The sequence below is a fragment of the Lucilia cuprina genome, chromosome 4, assembly GCF_022045245.1.
Source record: "Lucilia cuprina isolate Lc7/37 chromosome 4, ASM2204524v1, whole genome shotgun sequence".
Classification (NCBI taxonomy): domain Eukaryota; kingdom Metazoa; phylum Arthropoda; class Insecta; order Diptera; family Calliphoridae; genus Lucilia; species Lucilia cuprina.
The window spans coordinates 49,635,380-49,644,237 of record NC_060952.1 but is presented as its reverse complement, the minus strand read 5'-3'; the positions used below and the strand labels follow the sequence as shown (position 1 = coordinate 49,644,237).

Sequence of the window (8,858 nt, the reverse complement as noted above, 5' to 3'; positions counted from 1 at the left end):
ATAACATGCCTACCTAATGTTTTTTAAGTGACAAATTAATTAGATAAAACTCAACATCTTTTAGAAAATTTACCAAGCACTATTATTTTCATCCATAACGTTAACTCTTAAATTTGTTACATATATTAAAAAATTTTCAGGTATTATTTTTTAAACTGTAATGATTTTTACCCCTATAGGTCACTTTAATAGGTAGCTTATTAAAGTGACCTATTGAGGAAAAATTCATTACATAAGGATACGTTAGACATATTAGGTAGAATATCATAACCCTTTAAAAAATAATTTAATTTAAGTACCTGTAATTAATATATAAGACAGGTTTATATCTGTTTGTAATTATTTGTAATTTTCTAACCATGGCGATCGTACTAAAAAAAAATGATTTGTGCTCCATTTTATTTGAACACTCTTCAGCTCCTTTTCAAGATAAAGTGAACTTCTTATTGAAATATATGAAACTGCACATAAAAATAAAGTGGATAAAACTGATATATGTAAAATTGAAAATTTTATAAAATCAGTTGATATAAAACTGAAGAGTGTTCGGTATTCCATTGCTAAATTTCGATCGAAATTTTCTGATTGGCTGGATGAATGTGTAGAAGTTGCTATTTGCGTATCAACTGTTGGTGCTCCCTGTAAGCAGTATGAGGATTTGAGCTCAAAATCTAAGAGGAAAAGGTTATCAACTTCACTAGAAACCTTATCTAACGAAGAAGTTTCGGACACTTTTAAAGCAATGTTAAGAAAAGAAAAACAGCCTTTGGATGCCATAAAAATTGCAAATATTCTTCCAACCGCATCACCAAGACGACTGAAAAGAATTGTAAAGAGTATACCCACACCATCATCTGATACAACGTTCACTGAGGAAGAAGCTATTGCGCTTATGTTGCAGCTGGGATTAAGTCGTGATAACTACATAACGTTAAGAAAGGCGCTATCTGAAAAAGGAGTGGATGTTTTACCATCATATGACAAAATAAATGAAAAGAAGAAAAGCATTATACCACCTCCTATTGAAATAACTGATCGGAAGGCTGTTATTGGACTCGGCGCTCTACTCGAAAATACTGCTTTAAGGATTGCTTCTGACTTTTCTTCAGACCAACTAAAAAAATAAATTCTTGTGATCTTCAACTCATTTGTAAGTGGGGATGTGATGGATTATCAGCACTCTCGGAATATAAACAAATCAACACAAGTGAATCATCTTCCGAGTATAAAAGTGTATTTATGGCATCGCTAGTTCCATTAAGAATTCGAAAGTATGCTGACAGCGATTCTCCATCAACCAGTTTCGATGATATTTGGAAGAATTCGACTCCAGGATCCAAAGCTTTTTGTAGGCCAATAAGCTTTGAGTATATAAAGGAATCCAAAACAACAACGTAAGATTTGATAAATCGTATTGAAGCAGAAATTAAAAACTTGGAACCTATAACAATCGAAATAGAAAATTATTCGTTTAACATGTCCTATGATTTAAAACTTACAATGATTGATGGGAAAGTTGGAAATGCCATTACAGGAACATCATCTACTTGGTACTGCTACATATGTGGTGATAAAAAATCAGAATTTTCGAATATTTCCAAGCAAAGATCAATAAATGAGGAAACATTACAATTTGGAATATCCCCCTACATGCTCGCATACGATTTCTGGAACATTTTCTACATTTAGCATATGATTTAAAGTACAGAAGCATACCGGAAAATGCTAACAAAAGTGCAAATAACAATAAGGAGTTAATGGAAATGAGAGCCAGTGAGAAACGAAGAATTCAAGAGGAATTTAAAAAGCGGATGGGATTAAATATTGATAAACCACTCACAGGATATGGAAGCACACAATTTTTATGGCATCCAAAGGCTGTTTTTCTTTTCTTAACATTGCTTTAAAAGTGTCCGAAACTTCTTCGTTAGATAAGGTTTCTAGTGAAATTGATAACCTTTTCCGCTTTGATTTTGAGCTCAAATCCTCATACTGCTTACAGGGAACACCAACAGTTGATACGCAAAAAGTAACTTCTACAATTCATCCAGCCAATCAGAAAATTTCGATCGAAATTTAGCAATGGAATACCGAACACTCTTCAGTTTTATATCAACTGATTTTAAAAAATTTTCAATTTTACATATATCAGTTTTATCCACTTTATTTTTATGTGCAGTTTCAATATATTTCAATAAGAAGTTGACTTTATCTTGAAAGAGTGTTCAAATAAAATGGAGCACAAATCATTTTTTAGTACGATTGCCATGGTTAGAAAATTACAAATAATTACAAACAGGTACCTAAATTAAATTATTTTTTAAAGGGTTATGATATTCTACCTAATATGTCTAACGTATACTTATGTAATGAATTTTTCCTCAATAGGTAACTTTAATAAGCTACCTATTAAGTGACCTATAGGGTTAAAAATCATTACAGTTTAAAAAATAATACCTGAAAATTTTTAATATATGTAACAAATTTAAGAGTTAACCTTATGGATGAAAATAATAGTGCTAGGTAAATTTTCTAAAATATGTTGAGTTTTCCCTAATTAATTTGCCACTTAAAAAACATTAGGTAGGCATGTTATATATCAATGGAAAGGTAATTTTGTCTATTTTTCAAAACTGTATATAATATATAATTTTTGAAAATTAAAAATTCGCGGAGTACTTTTAAAAAATTTAAAAAATGTTTTTTATTTAGTTTTTGCGAAGATACAAATTTTCCAAATTTCAATAAAAATTTTATTTATGAATATTTTTTGATGAAATTTTACAGTTAGGTAGATTTTTTACTCAAAATCCAAAATTAAATAAAAATTTCGAATTTTCTTGTTAGAAATCCCGGAATTCCCAAAAAAAGTTTAAAAAAATCCCAAAAATGGGATTTTTGGTTTTTTGCCTATTATATCGGGAGGGGACATTTTTTATTGTGCTCGATGAGGAGATTCTATACGAAATTTTTTAAATCGGAACTCAAATCAAGAAATAGGATCGTTTCAAAAATTTAACATAGCCGAGGGCCCCTGGTTGGCCTATAAGGTCCAAATTCAAAACCTAAACTCGACAACACCTCCTCTTTGTGCATACCAAATTTCATTAAAATCGGATTAACCGTTTAGAAGTTACCGAATTATTTCCTATACCACTGTGCGATCGTAAAAGACTCTGTACATAAAATCTACTTATATTTCAGTCAAACAGTAACAAGTAATGTGTGTTTAAGTGATTTTCTGAAGGCAACCTTGTATGGGACCGACCACACATATGTTATGAACCAATCGTGAAAAAATCTTGAAATAGAATTTTTGAATACAAAACTAATATTTGTGCCAAATTTTGTAGCAATAGTATATTAGGTAATGAGTAATGTGCTTTTAAGAGATTTTCGTAAGGGAGCTATGTCCAATTATGTATATAAAGACAAAAAAGATTTTTGAAATAATATTTATGTGTACAAAAATAGTATTTATGCCAAATATTTTATGGGTATCAATATTTGGAAGGGGACCTTGTATTGGAGCTATGACTTATTATGGATAGATCAAAAAAAAAAAAAACTTCATGGTAATATTTTGGTATATAAGAGAAATACTTGTACCAAATTTTATATGGATATCTTACTTTAATAATGAGTTATACGCGTTTAAGTGATTTTCAGGAAGGGACCTTATACGGGAGCTTTGACCAGTTATGGACCGATCGAAAAAACCTTTTACTGTAATATTGATATGCATACGAGTAATACTTATACCATATTTTATATAAATATCTTAATTAAGTAATGGGTTATGCGCGTTTAAGTGATTTTCGGGAAGGGACCTTGTATGGCAGCTATGACCTATTATGAACCGATCAAAAAAACATTTCACTGTAACATTTATATGCATATGAGTAATACTTATACCAAATTTTATGTCGATATCTTAATTTAGTAATGAGTTATTCACGTTTAAGTGATTTTCGGGAGGGGACTTTGTATGGGAGCTATGACCAATTATTGACCGATAGAAAAAAACTTCCAAAGTAATATTTCTTTATGTGGGAGCAATACTTGTACCAAATTTTCTATGGATATCTTAATTTGGTAATGAATTATGTGTGTTTAAGTGATTTTCGGGAGGGGACCTTTTATGGGAGCTATGTCCAATTATGGACCCATCCAAAAAAAATTTCCTCTGAATGAATTCTATTAGCATAAGATTTTAATTTGTAAAATTTTGTGAAGATATCGACATTGCGACGGAAGTTATTAACAAAAAACCCATTTTCCGGGAATATGTACTTTTGTATAGGAGGTATATGAAATTTTGGACCGATTCTGACGATTTTTAGCAGAGGTCTTATAGAGAAACAAATATATTGTTTTAAATTTTTATTCATAACTTGTCCCTATGTGAACCGATTTTACTCATTTTCAATACCAAACTGCTTAGGATAACAATAAATATTTTCGGTATATTTGGTTAATGTCCTTTGCTTAGTTTTAACGTGGGCGTGCTAAATGGACTCAAAATTTCATATGGACCCAGAATATATATACTTTGTTGGGTCTCAGATGAATATTTCTTGGTGTTACACACGGAATGACAAAGTTATATATACCCTCTATCGCCACTGATGGTGGTGCAGGGTATAATAAAATTGTATTCATGTTTGAAAAAGATTATGAATTATATAAAGTTTCTCTGATTATCAAAACGACAAATGAAATACAATAAATAAATTATCAACTATATATAATATTTATTTCAATGCCTTTGAATTTGTAAATATATCTGGAACATACAGCATCATTAACGTTAAAGACCTACTCGGACCATCATTGGAACAAATACAAAGCCCAATTTTTTTTTTAATTAAAGAATATTATAAAAATATTTATAGGAACTAAAATGGGTGATTATGATAAACTCAAGAACCTTTTAATCAAATAGAAATTGGAAATTTTATAAATTTTTCTACAGGATTGGGTTGAACAGAATCTGACCTCGAAATTTCTCCATCACATATTTGAAAACACTCTGAAATAAATGAAATCGTTTCCCTAAATTTAAATTATGTTTAAATATATGATCTTATTTTCTGAGATTTTGTTATTCCATATAACAGATATTTATATATCTCAAGAACCTTATATGAAGCGGTCAGATTCGGATTCAGTGTAGCTTCAGAAAATTTAACTTTTCTCTGAGTTTTAGACTTTTTTAAAATTCTAAGCAATTTTTATAATATTTGTTACAGAACAAAATATTACAATGATCACCTGAAACACCTGCTCATTGAAAAACTTCTGGCAGATTTTGCAATAGGAGATCAGGCTGTATTTGAAGATAATTTAAAGAAATGGAAAAATGAACCATTATTAGTTTCAGAATCTCCAAATATAGCTTTTTCAACTCCTCAATTGCTTGAAACTAAAAATAATATAATTTCTGTAATGGAAATTCTCTCCAATACATACAATAGAAAAGAAATAATTAATTTTTATGCAAAAAATAGGGTTCTACATGAAGAACAAAGAAACCTTTTAATAAAAATTTATAGAGGCAAGAGGCATTGATTTCATTATTCCAGAATGTTCTGAAATAGAAAAGCAAATCTGCTCAATTTTTCCTACAGAACATTTGGTATAGTTTAACATGTATAAAACTTCGTTTATAACATATTTACATTTATTTATATTTACTTCTATAAGAATTTTATGGAAATGGAAAACGAGGAAAAATATATCTATTATCTATGTCTATTTAAAAAGACTTGCCAAAGATATTTTAAGAAGGACGAAACTATATCTACTGAAATTTTAACAACAGATTCGTTGGACATTTTACAATAAAATAAAAAACTAACATTCCTTTATTTATAGATTTAGAAGACGATTGTTCTTTTTATATTCAGCAAATTAAAAGTGGCTCTATTACATCAGACGAATTTGATCTATACACAGAGAAAACAGATTCATTGTCACAACCGAATTTGTTTCCAATCGAATTCAGTCGGTTCCACGTACTATCTCATAAATTAATTGCCGTAATCGAATAATTCTTATGTCAGTACTACATTTTTAGAACAGAATTTATACATGTGACCGAATTTTTAGTTAACAAAATTTTTGGAATAAATATGGTACCGGTAACTATTAAAAAAACAATTCGGTTGTAAAGACCGAAACTATCATTATTAATTCCAATTAAAAATTGCCAATGATTTTTGCATATACCATTTCGTTTATTTATAAATATAACTATGTAATTTAAAATGTTTGCAGATATAAACAAATTTAAAAGATGGTTATAATTATATAAAAATAATTACTTCATAACTGAATATGGTTTTAAATTTACAACACGACATTTGACTGATCGATGTACCGCTATTGTGGTTCGTTACCTCTTCTACACGTATCTTGGGTTGTTAAAGTTTTCGCAAATTCAAATATTTTAACATTTAAATTTTGTATTTACTTCCTAAAAGGTAATTTGATAGATGAAGCGCTCTCGTAATTGAACACTTCTTTTACTTTTAAGTAGTTAAAATTTTCGCAACATGCTAAAAACATTATTCATATCCAGTGACATAAATAGTTTTCTGTAAATAAAGGAATAATTTTTCTATTAAATCTTTATATGCAACACATATATATGTATGTAGATTCATACTTACAATTATCTCAAAATTCTAGCGCTAATATACAAATTACTTTTTATTCGCGATATAAAGAGTTAAAATGTTCACATAATTGAAACTGTAAATTTTTTGTTCGCATTTTATTTCTTTCTATTTTAGAACAAAAATTATTTTTAAATGTCAGTAAAAATTTACATTTATTTTATAAATTCGATTGGATATACCGAATTTATATTTTTGTGTGTTTTTTGAAAAATTCAGTTGGGAATACTGAATTAAGCTTTATTGCAAAAAAAATATTCCAATTTTCTTTACTGTTAATAGAAATTTGTGTTCTTAAAAACCAATAACATATTTTTAAAGTAAATTTTATTAATCTATAAATTTTTTTAGTTGTAAGTACTGATATTTCCAATTCGGGAAAATATTTAACAAAATAAATTTAGTTGTGCTTGACGAAATAAACAAATAAGTATTCAAAAATCTCAAATTGGTTATATATACCAAATTAATAATTTTATGAACCATATATCGTTTACTTTTGTGGTTTTTCAGTTCTTAATATAATGAATTAGTTCAATTTACATATTTTTAATAGCAGTAATTAATATTCTATTACAGTTAATGACAATTTGTTATGGTAACCGATTTCCGATCGATCTTTTTTCTGTGTGTATTGGAGAAAATGTGCATCATTTCGATTTAAACAAATAACTGATTCCAAGAGCAGAAATCTTTAATCTATGGCCTGAATATATTAAACCTTCTGTCTTTCAATTAGTAAGTGTACATTACACATCGAATTATATGTTATTTTTGTATAAATACATATCGTCACCTAAAACGCAAACGGCCCTTTTTAACATTTTGCAGATCGAAATTGATTTTTCATTAAAATTCCTAATTGCAAAATCGCTTCAGGAAAGATGGTAACAATTTGGTGACAAAATTTCTGTGTTAAAAACTTTCAAATGCCTCTGTTTCTAAACAATTACAAATGACAGAAGCAATAGATAATGGTATGTATGATTATATTCACATTTTGCAAATTTATTATTTAGTAAATCATTTTGATAAAAAATGATTTATAAATAATTTATAAATTATTTTTTTTGTTAGAATCTAAAATTGTTTTAACATTTTTGAATATGAATCATCTTTTCCCTCTACCACAAAAAGTGCAGGCTGATGAAAGTGGTGCATTAGAAAAAAGTATACAATCGCTGACTCCCAAGAAGGTTTTGTAATAATGGCTGGATCTAAAGAAGAACTTGAGGCCTAAATTAGCTTACTCAAATTGCAAGGACGAAATATTCAGCCAAAATTAATGATTGTTGGTGAAATACATAAAATACATCAAATATCCTATCCTATTTTAAGAATTTTAAATGCTGTAGATGCAGGGTTTGTATTGCTTGCTTGAAATTAGCAAAAGCACCTAAATTTCTGCTTTGCTTAAAGTTTTTTAACAGTTGTACCCAAAGCAAAAGCAAACAGCAAAGTCGAAGAAACAGAAACAAACTCATTAGCTGTAGTGGTACAGTGAAATGTTTTCTGCTAACGCAGTCACAGCGATTAATTTTAAACGATCACTACTGCTTGCAGCGTTTCAGCTCTTGTGGTTTCTCTTGTGCTTTTGCTGTTCTTATTTGCTGCGCTCTTTTACTTTGTAAAGAACTGCTTAAAGTATACTTATAAGTATACCGATCGATTCAGAATCATTTTTTGAGTCGATTAAGACATGTCCGTCCGTCTGTCCGGCTGGCTGGCTGTCCATGTAAACTTTGTGTGCAAGGTACAGGCCGCAATTTTCAAGACAATTTGATGAAATTTGGACCAAGCTTGTTTTTTGGCACAAGGACGAAGCCTATTGAAAATGGTTGAAATCAGTCCATTATTTCACCTAGCCCCCATACAACCGTACCTCCCGATTTGACACTGCAGATTTTCGTAAGCCTATATTTGTATTAATTTTACAAAGTAAATAATTTTCAAAATGTAAACATATTAATTTATAAGTGATCAACATTTTTTCTTTTAAATAAATAAAAAAAATATAAAATTTATTTATAAATTTTATTAAAAAAACACAAAACAACTTTTTACTTTTAGTTTATTGCTTTTGCATTAATTTTATTGTTTGGTTTTATAAAACAAATTGTTTGAAATTATGGCTAATTCAAAAACAAAGATTTGTCTGGATCAAAATAAAAGTTGTTT

General features: G+C 28.8%; 1 long non-coding RNA gene across 1 annotated transcript; it reads left to right on the top strand.

Annotated features, from left to right (window-relative positions):
• Positions 1–7,265: 7,265 nt before the first annotated feature.
• Positions 7,266–8,434, top strand: LOC124419834. The gene is made up of 3 exons (XR_006940837.1): positions 7,266–7,418; positions 7,512–7,657; positions 7,818–8,434. It is a non-coding gene; the product is annotated as an uncharacterized LOC124419834 (long non-coding RNA).
• The last annotated feature ends 424 nt before the right edge of the window (positions 8,435–8,858 follow it).